The following is a 14,599-nucleotide window of genomic DNA, read 5'->3' on the forward strand; positions in this document are numbered from 1 at the left end:
CTGCCAGAAACTGGAGGAACCAGGTCAGTGAAGTTTGAGCTATAAAACCTCTGGGTCTTGGTTCATGGGTGGTTGATTATCCTTACAACAGAATTTCAGCAAGCCTGGTCGTTAAGATCATATGCTGTACAATATAAATTTTAAGTAGTTGTGTTCAACAGGGTGTGCGTGTGTGTGTGTGTGTGTGTGTGTGTGTGTGTGTGTGTGTGTGTGTGTGTGTGTGTGTGTGTGTGTGTGTGTGTGTGTGTGTGTGTGTGTGTGTGTGTGTGTGTGTGAGCAGAGCATGCCATATCTCGATGTACATGTGGATTTTCATGGTGCTACGTTGACTAAAACCAGGAGCCAAGGCTGTATCCATCCATGCTCTATCCTCGAAGTGCTGAGTGTCAAGCAAAAAACCAACCCATCCATCCATCAATTGGGACCATTCTCTGTGCAGAGCGTTGGTGCTACCTCAGCAGTCTCCTTGGCTATTGGGAACAATCCTGGATAGGTCACCACTCTGACACAGGATACCAGCAAGCTGGTACTGATTTTGCCGACCTCAGAAGGATAACAGGCAGAGTCAATGCCACCTGGTATTAATTCAACAGCCAAGCTGGATTTGAATTCAGGATCCTAGAATCCCAAGCCCACCACCCTAACCATTAAGCCAATACCAGGAATGAAACCAACCCGCATCATTTTAAAGTCTTTGGTATGAGTTGGCCGGGGTCAGAATTGAACCGCTGGCTTCCCAGATTGAGAGCAGATGATCTTATCACAATGCCAATGACTCCAGAAGAGATACAGCGCCTTCAGGAAGTATTGACACCCCTTGACTTTTGTCACATTTTGTTGTGTTCCAGCCTGAATTTAAAATGGATTAAATAAAAAAAAATTGTCACCGATCCACATGTCACACAAAATACCACATAATGACCAAGTGAAAACATATTTTTAGAATGTTTACAAATGAATTAAAAATGAAAAGCTGAAATGTCTTGTGTCAATAAGTATTCAACCCCCTGAGTCAATACTTTGTAGAAGCATCTTTGGCAGTGATTCCAGTTTCGAGTCTTCTTGGGTAGTTCTGTATCAGCTTTGCACATCTGGATTTGGGGTTTTTCTCCCATTCTTCCTTGAAGATTTGCTCAAGCTCTGCAAGTTGGATGGGGAACATTCGTGAACAGCAATCTTCAAGTCTTTCCACACATTCTCAATGGGATTCAAGTCTGGGTTTTGGTTGGCCAACTCAAGGACTTTCATGTTCTTGTTCTGAAGCCATTCCAGTGTTGTTTGGCTGTGTGCTTGGGGGTCAATGTCCTGTTGGAATGTAAATCTTCACCGCAGTCTCAGGTCTTTTGCACTCAGAAGCAGGTTCTCTTCAAGGATTTGCCTGTATTTGACTCCATTTATTGTTCCCACTATCCTTCAAGTCTCCCAGCCCCTGCAGCTGAAAAGCATCCCCCATAGCATGACGCTGCCACCACCATGTTTTATGGAAGGGATGGTGATAGATGGGTGATGAGCTGTTTTCATTTTCTGCCAGACATAACGCTTTGCATTCAGGCCAAAGAGTTCAATTTTCATCTCATCAGATCACAGAATATTTTGCCTCATGCTCTCAGAATCTTTCACTTGCCTTTTTGCAAACACCAGCCATGCTGTCATGTGCCTTTTTCTCAGGAGTGTCTTCTCTCTGGCCAATCTCCCTTAAAGCCTAGATTTGGGAAGTGCTGCAGAGACTGTTGTCCTTCCAGCAGGTTCTCCCATCTCAAGCAAGGAACTCTATAGTTCTGTCAGAGTGGTCATTGGGTACTTGTTCACCTCCCTGACCAAGGTCTTTCTTGCCTAGTTACTTGGTTTGGTCAGACAGGCAGCTCGAGGAAGAGTCTGGGTCATTCCATATTATTTCCATTTCCTAATGATGGAGGTCACTGTGCTCTTGGGAACTTTAAACACTCTAGAAGTTGTTTTATACCCTTCCCCAGATCTATGCTTCCTCACAATTCTATCTCGGAGTTCTAGGGACAGTTCTTTGGATTACATCGTTGAGTTTCTGCTCTGACATGCACTGTCAACTGTGGGACCTGATATAGAAAGGTATGTTTCTTTCTCTATCATGTCCAACAAATTGAATTGGCCACAGTTGGACTCCAATCAAGTTGGTGAGACCTCTTGAGGATGATCAATGGAAATTGGATGTACCTGAGCTCAATGTGGAGTGTCATAGAAAAGGGCTTGAATCCTTATCGAGTCAAGACATTTCAGCTTTTTATTTTATCAGAGCAAAGGCGTCACTTCAGAAAATCGATCGATGTTCATTGAAATCCCACCAAAGTCCTCAACAAATATTTCCAACTTTACTGACACAAACGTTTATTAATTAGAGGTGGTGCTGCTCTTTTACTTGATTTGCTCAAGAGAAACATCTGCTTTCTTGCAATTATGTATCTACTTAATTATCAGTGAAATGTAATGCTCAATCCTATATCATGGATGGAATGAGAGAGGAGGTTTATGAAGTTAGACTAATTTGAACATCAACATCAAAGTGAAGAAACAAATGCACATTCATACTTTGCATGGAAGGACCTCAAAACAAAAATGATGATGATGATGGCAACAACAAACACAATAGCCACATTAACCCCTCTGGACATCATGTGAGCCAACGGCCATCCGTATCTGGTGCCCAACTGTGTCTGCGGATATCCTCCTGCAGCTGGGTTACCTTTTTCAAGGAGGTTGGTGGAAGGGATTTGCACTCTGGCCACCATATAACACTTCATGTTTTTCGGGTAAAGCCTTCAGGACCCACTTTCCTTGATGATAGGAGGAAAAGTATGGGGTAACCTTCCTGGGTCGGATTGTAGTGGTGTGTGTCAGGGTGATGCTTGGGTGTCATCCAGCAGAGGGCGCTCTCCTCTGGTTAATCTCAGGTGGTCCCTTCAGGTGGGTGCCTGGAATGTCCTCACTCTAAGAAAGGATGATCACCTGTCTCTGATGTCATCTGAGCTCCAGTGTTTAAATATCAATTTTGCAGCACTCTCTGAGGTTTGGAGACTGGATAGTGGTGAGATCATGATGGGTGGTTACTCCTATGACTGGTGTGGATGCTCTGATGGTTACCATTCCCAAGGAGTTTCTGTAGCTGTGTCCAATAAGCTGACTCCCATTATAATTCAGGTACCACCAGTCAACGAGTGTATTATGAGACTCAGGATTCATCACTCCTTGGGTGTTGTTTTCCTGGTCTCTGTATATGCTCCGACTGAGGTGAGTGATCTCACTGTGAAGGAGGAATTCTATGCTGCGCTCGAGTCTGTGGTTGATCGGTGCCCCAGATGAGATACTCTTTTAGTCTTGAGCTGTGGCATAAAAATGGATGTTTGCTCAGTGTGGACCAGGAGATTGATGTGTCAGGAATCTGTAAAGGAGTAGAGCATCACATGTGGTCAAGTGATTCTTGTCCTGCTTACAGAGAAATTTGTGCATTGTGTTCCTTCAAGCCCATCCTGCGGTGTTCTGCAGTTGGAGTAGAGGGTGGTGAGCTCTTGACAGAGGAGCATGAAGTGAAGGCCCACTGAGCCAGTTACTTTGAGCAGCTGCAGCAGATTGACCCACCAGCTGTTGAGTTGGACATCAGGGATGTTACTATTCCTATTGCTGAACCTTCAATCAACTACGGAACACCTTCGTTTGTGGAAACATAGGCTGCGGTGAAACAGGTGAAATGGGGTAAAGTTCCTGGGATCTGTGGCAACCATGCTGAACCTCTCAAGGCTGGTGGAAATCCTGTACTCCTGTCGTTGCATGCAGTTCTGTGCTCTGTTTGGAACACAGGCATCATCCGAATTGATTGGAAGAGGGGCCTTGTTGTCCCTCTCGGGAAAGGGAAGGGTGATTGTCAGGATTGCAACATCGACCGAGGGGTGGCACTGCTCTCATTGCTGGGCAAGGTCTTTGCTTGGATAATTATTGATAGGGTTCGCCACCATCTGCTTGAGCACCAGTGCCCAGAGCAGTCGGCTTTACTGTCCATCAAAGAGGTCAACAATTGATGGTATCCTTGCTCTTTGGGTCCTCACCGAATGCAGGCGAAAGTTTCAACAGGGAATGCTTGTAGCCTACGTTGATCTCCGCAAAGCATTTCAATCAATTAATCGGGTTGATCGCTGGAGGATTCTCGGTCTTCGTGGGGTGTCTGATCAATCTTATGTCTGAACTATACTCTGGTACTGATGTGGTGATTCCATCTCTGACTTATTTCCTGTTTTTTTTACTGGAGTTCATCAGGGGTGTGCACTGGCCCCCACACTTTTCAGTTCTTGTATGGACTGGATTCTGGGGAGGATGTCAGAGAGATCAAGCTGCGGTGCATTATTTTGGAATGTCAAGATATCTGACCTTAATTTCACAGATGATTCGGTCATCTTTGCGGTGACGCTGGATATTCTTATGGGAGCCTTCCAGGCACTGAACGAGGAGTTGGAGCCGCTGGGATTATGGGATTCCTGGGTCAAAAACGAAGATCCAGACTTCCAATGGCATCTTGGATTCTGCTATCTTGTCTGTTCCTGTTTGTGATGATGATGTTGAGGTCATGGAGAGATTCACCTTTGTTGGCAGTGATATTCATGTCTCTGCATGTTGTGAGCCAGAGGTCGATAGACGTCAGGGTCGGGCCTGGGGAGTCATGGATTCACTGGTTCATAGGGTTTGGTGCTCTCAGTACCTATGCAGGAGGATTAAAGTCCAAGCCTATGAGTTATTGGTGCTTCCAGTCTTGCTCTCTGGATGTGAGACTTGGACTCTGACCAAGGATCTGAGAGAAAGACTTAACTTCTTCGGTACCAGGGCTATTCGGAGAATCCTTGGCTATCATTGGTCGGACTTTGTGTTCAACCAGCAGTTGCTGAGAGAGACTCAGATTAGATTTGTTACCTGTATAGTCAATGAGCGTCAGCTGCGGCTATATGGACATGTGGCTCCTTTTCCTGATGCTCATTCTGCTCACCAGATTCTCTCAGCGTGGAAGCCTCATGGTTGTTGGAGGCCAAAGGGCTGACCACATGCATTGTGGTTGCAGCAAGTTAATCGTCATTGCAAAGAGATGTGGATGGGCCAGGCATCTGCCTGGGGAATGGTCAGACAGAGGACCCTGGAGTACCAGTGGATGCAGTGATGCACTGCTCCGCCACATGTTCCCACACCTGATCTGGACAGCATTCTGAAGAGCTTTTCAGATATTTCCTTGCCAGTGATGGTGCAAAACGAAGTTTTCTTTTGGAAGGTTGAATTGCTTTCTGTCATAAAGCCATCGAATTCAATGCACTTATCAAATATGTAATACTTTCAGACAAATTTTAACCCTGATTATTGAATTATTTAGTGTTTCTTTGTATGCAGAATCAAGGCTTGTGGAAGAGCAAGAACAGTGAACAAATCAGAATGCAACAGGACAAAATATACAGTGGAGACAGGGGGGAAACACCAACAACAGGGTTGAAGGATAAAACAGAGGGAGACTTGGACAAATAAGGGGAAGGAATGAATGGTGGAGGAGGATGCACAGGGTGGACAAGATGGATACAGAAGCAAACTCTCAGGAAGGAAAATCTGTAAATTTGGAAGGCGGTGAGCTTGGGGGTGATCGGAGGGAGTCAATGAGGTAGCAACTATCATGGGTTTGGATGGGAGATGATCTGAGATGGCAGGGAACAGCATGCCTTGAACACTTGGAGGGAGTTATGAGTTTGAAGAGAATTTGTAAGTTGGTTCCACAGGTTGGGAAAAATAGGAACAAATAAGTGGAGGTGACCGGTCATTCTGGAATTTGGGAGCTTCACTATAAGGGGGTTAATGGTGGACCACGTGTGCCCTGCGTATACCTGGGGTGCGGGGTGGGGGGAGGGGTTGAGGGACAAAGCACGGGAAGAGCAGAGGGTGCAAGAGCAGAAAGAATGTGGTAGACGACAGAGAGACCACCGACTTGTCTGATGGGAAAGTCATGGGAGAAAACACCTTAAACTAAATTTGGAAGAATAAACTATATTTTTTTAAACTTGTGAAGCCACAGTGCAGAACATCTATTTGTCTCAGGGAAAATATCACATCAATGTCACAATGTTGCATTTGATTAGTTTAAGGTGCTTTATTTTCATATCAGGACGGGGTCAACAATTCTCACCTTGTGGAGTCAGCCAGTACGTGGTATTGGCCCAAATTCTTCACAAACTGACTGGTCTGGCCTGATGCTCGACTGGAGCTGACTTGGAATTTGTTTCATCTGCTGACGATAACGTCAGCACACTTCGCAAACCAGTGCTGCCACTGGCAACCAGTGCTGTCCGTTGAGGTCCGATAACAACCAGTGCTGCCAGATGGATCCTCCAGCTCAATGTCCTTTCGATGGAAGACGCACACATTGATCCATCGCCCTGCATGTTAAACACTGGGGCAACAGTTTATAGTTGGGCCGAGATTAAAAATCAGCCTAGATCCCTCTTAATATCTTGAAAGTTGCCTTTTTTGTCCCTTTTCAGAGAGTTTTATGAAAGCGCTTAGTAATATGAGACTTGCTGCTCTAGTCGGTCACTTCCATCGGTACCCTTCTGAATTTATCAGTAGCAATCGACTTTAACGGGACACGTCACGATGGAGCAATACATTTATGAAGATGGTTATTGCTACAAGGATTTGTTTCAATATCCTTCATCATTGTCGTGTTTTATGTATGCAGGAGAGATGGAGCCTTCACGGAGACAAGATTTTGTAATTTATCTTAGACATGGCACACTGATCTGCCTGCTAACATCTCAATACATTTGGGTGCCTGACCGTTGACTTCATAGTCAGACATCAACGTGAAATATTCTCTTGTCATATAAGCGGAGGTTCCCTGGGGCACATTGATTTGTTTCACGAGCCTTTCCTGATGTATGGAACAAATGAGCAATCAAAGAAACAAACTCACTGCCTATAGCTCCTGTCAAGTTCCCTCCATTGTGCCTGTGAGTTGTGACTACTATATGTATGTGCATATATATACTGTATATATCAGTGTATAATATGATTGAGTAAACTATCCCTGGTTCCCACAGATCATTTGAATATGGCTCCGATTCTCAGCCATAACGACTCTCTCCAGTCTGGATGTAAGCGACTGAGGTCAGCTCAAGAGAGCACTCTTGACCTGGTGAATGATCCCCGTTGTGTTAATGATCTCACGGTGCTGGTTACTCATGCAGGTCATATTGAATCACCCTCTGGAGTTATGTTCCAGTTCAAAGCTTGTACTGGTCCTTAAAGTAGTAGCTTGTAATACCGAGTGTATTTGCAAGGCAGAAATTCACTTGGATGATTTATTGAACTGTTCCTGTAAACATTCATCTGCTGATGAGTTTAACCTTATCGATCGGTCACAGAATGTATCCTTACCTTGTGAGGTTACCAAAGCATGTGAGATGGCTGCAAATGAAACGTTTCCGGAGGATTCTATCGTGCTTAAAAAAAGGTGATGGTAAAGGTGATGCTGTTAGCATCCATCACCGAGTTGAATCTGTTCAGCTGAAGGAGACTGTTGCTGAAATTGTTGGATAAACTCAGATAAGCAGGATACATCAACTCAGACAAGTGGACACATAGTGAGACCGATGTATAGTATGTGACTGTGTTGACTGTTCAAATGGATAAGCTTGCTATTGAAGAGGTGGCCATTGCAGCTGGTTCTCACCACTGCCTGAACTCACTACCCCCATATCACTGCCTGTATCCGCTACCCCCTCACCACTGCCTGCACTTGCAACACCCTCACAACTTTTTGCACTCACTACTCTCTCACCACTGCCTGAATTTGCTGCACGCTCACCACTGCCTGCACTCACTGCACCCTCACCACCACCTGCACTCACTACAGCCTCACTACTCTATGCACTCACTGCTCCCTCACCACTATCTGCACTCGCCATACAAGTACCATGGTTTGCACTGCCTGCACTCACTGCACCTTTGCCACTGCCTGCACTTTCACCACTGCCTGCACTCACTGCACTTTCACCACTGCCTGCACTCACTGCACCTTCACCACTGCCTGCACTCGCTACCCCAAAATCACTGCCTGCATGAGCTACACCCCAAAACCACTGCCTGCACTCACTACCCCCAAACCACTGCCTGCAATCGCTACCCCCAAACCACTGGCTGCACTCGCTACCCCAAACCACTACCTGCACTCACTACACCCTAACCACTACCTGCACTTGCTACACCTTCCCCACTGCCTACACTCACTGCACTCTCAAAACTGCCTGTGCTCCTTGCACCATCACTACTGCCTACACTCGCTACGCCCTCATAATTGCCTGCATTTCCTGCACTCTCACCATTGCCAATCTCTTTTGCAAACTCGATGCACAAAGTAAAGATGAGCCGACTTTTCTCTGCAAGTACTTCACATTCTGATACCTGCTGTAAAGTATCTATCCATTCCTTCAACCTAGCAATAACTATCTTCATGTTAGCCATTTCCTCACATTTCCCACAATATTGACTACCCTCTGTTTCCACTATCACTGATATGGCCCACATCAAGCATCAATCACACCATTTGCAATCTTCCTCTCTTTTCCTTATTTCCCTATTACCTCACTCACTGTAACCCCTTTTCCCAACCATATCTCCAAATGCCTTAACCACTTGACTAGGAGTGAGAAACAAGTAGGCCTCACCTTTCCGCTTCCAAATAAAATGCATACAATTACTCGCTAATCTGCTACAAACACAACTGCAACCTTGAGTGATGCCAAATACCCAACACCTAACACAAAATCATGAAAACAAATTCAAAAACCAACAAGAAATGAGCACTCATCATGTTCTGCCAGATGGAGCAATAAAATTTGCATTGGAACCCTCATCCGTAAGTAGTGGAACCGGAAGTCCCAGATTCCAACCCAGTGTTCTCATCATGTTTTCTTGATGATCGCCTCATGAAAAGCTATTGTACTTGTTGGCCTATTTTCCTTTAACAGGTGTTGCATTGAATTATATTTGTCCTTCTCACTGTGTGCAAGCCTTTTCCTCCGTACCTCGTGCCTACTACGTGTCTGAAAAAAAACGCGTAACGTGTTGGAATCGTGGAGTTTGTCGGTTCAAATGCGGGTGAAAATTTCGATAAGTTTAGATTTGGATTCTTAGCTTCTGGAAACGTGAACTAATTTAAGGTCGTTGCCCTGTTACTACAACATGATGTCATGGAGAAACTCAACTGGCTCACTCCTTGCTGAGTTGAAGACTTGGAGGGAATAATGAGATTGAAGAGAATTTGGAAGTTGATTCCACAGGTTGGGAAAAAGAGGAACAAATGAGTGGAGGTGACCAGTGATTCTGTATTTTGGGAGCTTTAGTATAAGGGAGTTGATGATAGACCGTGTCTGCCCTGCAGAAACCTGGAGGGGACAAAGCATGGGAAAAGCAGAGGGTGCAAGAGCAGAAAGAAGGCGGTCGAAGGCAGAGAGAACACTGATTTGTCTGCGATGGGAAAATGATGGGAGAAAACACCTTGAACGAAATTTTATTTATGGAAGGGGGATTCCTTTCGTGATCTGGCCAGTCTCACCTTTGTAGTCGTAATTCCGAATGCCCTCAAGGTAACTTCGAATGAGTACTTATGAATGCTACTTTATGAAAAGGCAGGGCATCTCAAGTGAAAATGAAAATGTCGGTGATTGAAGGACGCATTTGGTGGTGATGAGAAATGGAATGAGGAGGTCTACGACGTCAGCAATCTCATCTTTGACTTAAAAAACCAATTTGAAAATGCATCTCTGCAATAGAGCCTCAGGCTGCATAATGATGGCACGTGACTGCTAATTGGAAACCTTCCCTACAGACCCCACTAGACTTCAGTATTCTCTCCAATGATGGCCTCGTGAAAGGCTTAGAGAGAGAGAGAGAGAGAGAGAGAGAGAGAGATAGAGATAGAGATAGAGATATAGAGATATAGAGATATAGAGATAGAGATAGAGATAGAGATAGAGATAGAGATAGAGATAGAGATAGAGATAGAGATAGAGATAGAGATAGAGATAGAGATAGAGATAGAGATAGAGATAGAGATAGAGATAGAGATAGAGATAGAGATAGAGATATATAGATATAGATATATATATATATAGAGATATAGAGATATAGAGATATAGAGATATAGAGATATAGAGATATAGAGATATAGAGATATAGAGATATAGAGATATAGAGATATAGAGATATAGAGATATAGAGATATAGAGATATAGAGATATAGAGATATAGAGATATAGAGATATAGAGATATAGAGATATAGAGATATAGAGATATAGAGATATAGAGATATAGAGATATAGAGATATAGAGATATAGAGATATATAGATATATAGATATATAGATATATAGAGATAGAGATAGAGATAGAGATATAGAGATAGATATTTCGGGGAGCTTGCCTCTGACACGATGAGACCCTCAGATCCTCGGGGAGTTGTAAGGATGTTCCGAGGCTGGCATGGTGCATGGAGCAGCCACTTGGGTGAGATACAAGCACCCAGGCATGTTTATGCGTGCTGAGATTTTTGTGCGATCCCTTTGGCTTTAACAATTGTGAGATGCATCCTTAAAAAGAAACAAAAAAACATAAAAATGTCTTCGTTCTCTCAAAGAGCAACAGTGTTATTTGCAACTTAAATTCATACTGGCAGGATAGCACACAAGTATTGTACTCACTGTCGAGCGGTCTAGTTTGGGTTTCATTCTGTTTATAAACATTCCTTTCCTTTCGTATGTAGCGCATGGCTGCTGGTTGTATCATTTGCTGTGGGCTTGGATGTGCTACTGATGCAGTGTCCCTGCAGGTTAAAACAGGAATTTGTAATTTGTTCCGGGTGGAGTCGATAGCTCGCCGACTCTTCGCGAAGGACACCATCGGATCTTTAATGTCCAACCAACTAATGCTGGAAGAAGCGACACTCATCAGAGGGATGGCACACACATTGATGCCTCGTCCTGCCTACCGAGTATAGGTACCTCTCGGTCATCCTGCCCACCCGTCACCCAGGTAATTCACCCACAGGGTGATCAGATATGATGTAAAGCCGGACATCCCGCCTGCTATAATTTACTGTTGGGCATTAAAGGTCAATGGTCGGCTATTATGTTGGATGACTATTAACCAAGTTGGATGACTGAGTTGGAATATTCTGTTATCATGGGGAGAAGGGCCAATGCTAATCCAAAAGTTTCTCGAATGGTCTTCAGCTCCAGCAACAATTCATCCAGTCGAACTTGGCTCACACGTTTTAACCTTGGCAATTAGGTCACAGTTAATGACTTTAATAGGTTTCTACCCCTTCTGATTTTCATTTCCCATGTTAATTTCTGCCATCCATGGGTGTATATGATACATTGTGGTTTCTTAGCCGCGTGAACTGTATTTTGGTGGTTTTATTTATTTTTAGTTAAAGTGCAGGACTGAGTGCTTTTTCGGTTGATTGTATCACTACGTTTTTTTTTTTTTCGCAGTATGGAATCACCACGTATCCAGTGTATGTATATATATATATATATATATATATATATATATATATATATATATATATATATATATATATATATATATATGCATGCATGCAGGAGTACCCAATGCCTGGTGTTGGCTTAATGGTTAGGGTGGTGGATTTGGGATCCTAGATTCCTGAATTATAATCCTGCTTGGAAGTTGAATTAATACCAGTTGGGGTTGTCTCAGTTTGTCATCCTGAGGTTGGCAAAATGAGTACCAGCTTGCTGGGATGATTGAGCCATTTGAGTGTCCTGTGTTGGAGTGGTGACCCATCCAGGATCGTGCCCAATAGCCCAGGAGACTGCTTTGTGCAGAGTATGGTCCCAATGGATTTGGATTGGAGGAGTGCCCAGTCTTGCATGGTCTATTTTTTTTTTTGTGGTAGACAACACGTTCCTATACCGACAAAGGAATGGGGTCGCAGATCATGTAATATTGTTGCGGAAATGGCCCTTAGTGTGTTATTAAATATAGGATTAGCCCAGATGCCCCCTTAAATGCATGTTTAGTCAGGTTGTTCAGTAATTGGACGTTACATGTGTGTCGGGAGGTGTAGCAGGCTGTCCAGTGTTCGGACAGTGGTGGTGGACCGGGAGGTGCCTTGCTTATTTTTCCTTCCCCTCTCCGAACTAGCCCCACCCAGCGCTCTGAGAGTGTCGGTCGGCGAGACGTGTAGGCAGCCGATTGGTGGAGGGCAGCTGCAATCTCGAGCGGTGGACCAATCACGGGTCCCCGGGGGAGTGTCCAGAGAGCGAGCACCGGGAAGGAAAGGGTGGAACTGCCAGAGTGTCGAGTCGCGATCTGCTGTATAAGGGATGGCTGTGTCAGTCGTGCGATCGGCATTAAGAGGAACTGCATGAGGGTTTTATGCGATCGGCTTTCGTGAGAAGAGCAAGCCCCAGGAAGGCAGGAGGAACTGTATGAGGGGAGTCGGCGATCGACTTTTATGAGGAGGTCATCGACAGGTTCATCCGGAGTCCAGTGATAGAGCCTCTGACTGTCCTGACTCCCTGCCCGGCTCGACACGTCTTTCCATCCCGTCGATCCGCCTCCGGAGCCCAACACCCCGATTTGGCCTAATCTGGTGAGGAGGCCAGGCCTGGATTTGTATGCTGGACCTTGTGAAAAGCCAACTGGAGCACACCGTCGGTCTTTCGCTCTTGTGCCGTCGACCTTACGGGGGCTGAACGCGCCGAGGCTGCGTGCGTAAGCGGTGCCGGGAAAAGGAGTACGAGCACCATTTTGCCACGCTGCGTGCTCGAGCTAGGTGCTCGAATCCGACGACATCGGCTTGTCATGAGCCGCGTTCGTACCTTTGACATTTTTCCTCTCATCCATGAGGCATCACCAAGTACTCTGTGTCTTGTCTGCATGCTGGCTAAGGTTTATCTTGCTAGGGTTCCCTTCGAAACCCATAATCCGTAGCTCCCTAGTTAAGAGTGGGTTATAGATTGATTATAACATTGTCGTGAATGTTTTGCTTGTGTCGTGTTCCCCGATGTGTCCCCAATAAATATGGCTGATTCATATGAGAGTTACCGCCTTGAGTTTATTTGTGCCGTGCTGAGGAACAATTCGCTCGATTTGTATTTAAAACCAAAATGGTCACAGACTGGCAGTCTCCGCTCGGTCTCTGACAAATCCAGTCTGTAACCGGGGTCTATTTCCCCAACAGGTGTACGTTGGTGTCGTGATCCGAGGCACGTGACCCGAGGTCTGTGCCGAGCCAGCCGGCGTTATAACCCCGGAGACGGTGGTGCTGTTAAGTGACGCCGAATCTTCAACATTTGGCAGTCAAGAGTAGGGTGCGAATCCCACCACCGCCAAATCCTTTACAATATTTCCGTTCACATAGCTACAAAGGATTAGGTACAATAGAACAATAGAAATATATAAAACTCTAACTTTTTTGTTGTTGTTGCTTAAAACACTCCCAGACACTCACCGACAAATCTCTGGAAGTTTAACCAATATCCGTTCAGCCATCTCTGAGAAAAATGGTGACAGACACACACACACACACACACACACACACACACACACACACACACACACACACACACACACACACACACACACACACACACACACACACACACACACACACACACACACACACACACACACACACACACACACACACACACACACACACACACACACACACAAACGGCTCTCTTATAGTATAGATGAGGGGGTGGGAGAATGGCAATCTGGTAAAGAGGCATCATAAATTTTGAGAATAAGGGCTGGGTGAAGGTTATATAGGGGAAGAGAAGATGAGTGTGCAGGAAGGGGGAGAAAAATAAAAGGATGTTATCAAGAAAGAGGAGTGAAGAGAGGGGGATTTGGGAATGCATGAAAAAAGGAAGGTCAAACACCAGCTATTTTTGCAACCATAAACCAAATTATTTTCTCAATGTTATTTTTCTTTATTTATTCCATTTCGTTTTTCTTTTTTTCCCCTTTTTGCTTCATAACATGGCCCCTTATTATATGAGCTTGGGGATATAACATTATGAAGTGGGAGGTGTTTATGATTCTACTTCTGGAGCCACTCACAAGGAGATGTTAACTTGCTTTGGACTTTGTGGAGGTAGGGTCTGAGATCCATTACGAAGGGCTTTGCAATTGTCTCGGTGACCCACTTTAATCGGTAAAAATCGGTCAGAGGAGACCCTTTGTGTGAGAACTGTAACCTTCAGCACAGCGATTTATTGATAGCATCATCGACATCAATTAATTGTTCAGGACCACCTGTTGAGATGCTGACTTAGAGCGAGATGCCAGGGAAGTCACAAGAACCGTAAACATCAAATCTGTGTCCACATCGGGAAGCGCAGGTGTGCCAGAAATTTGTCATGGTGAGAAACTGGCAAACGTTGGTGAGAACTATGGCAAGGACAGGACATAAACCGAGCTGTAAAAGGCTGCGTTTGTTTCTTTAATAAGATCTAAGGCTCGTCGTGGAGTTGCAACACTCATCTCACACACATGGACATATGGACGAATACAC

General features: G+C 44.8%; 1 long non-coding RNA gene across 1 annotated transcript in view; it reads left to right on the plus strand.

Annotated features, from left to right (window-relative positions):
• Positions 1-13,097, plus strand: part of LOC147020592 (uncharacterized) — a 35,629-nt gene extending 22,532 nt beyond the window's left edge. Inside the window, exons 4-7 of the long non-coding RNA XR_015061887.1 lie at positions 6,728-6,998; positions 7,089-7,183; positions 10,877-11,079; positions 12,217-13,097. This is a non-coding gene — a long non-coding RNA (uncharacterized LOC147020592). The remainder of the gene's footprint in view (positions 1-6,727; positions 6,999-7,088; positions 7,184-10,876; positions 11,080-12,216) is intronic.
• The last annotated feature ends 1,502 nt before the right edge of the window (positions 13,098-14,599 follow it).

This window comes from Eptatretus burgeri, chromosome 9 (genome assembly GCF_056783735.1).
Source record: "Eptatretus burgeri isolate ZD-2024b chromosome 9, Ebu_testis_v1, whole genome shotgun sequence".
In the NCBI taxonomy this organism is placed as follows: Eukaryota; Metazoa; Chordata; class Myxini; order Myxiniformes; family Myxinidae; genus Eptatretus; species Eptatretus burgeri.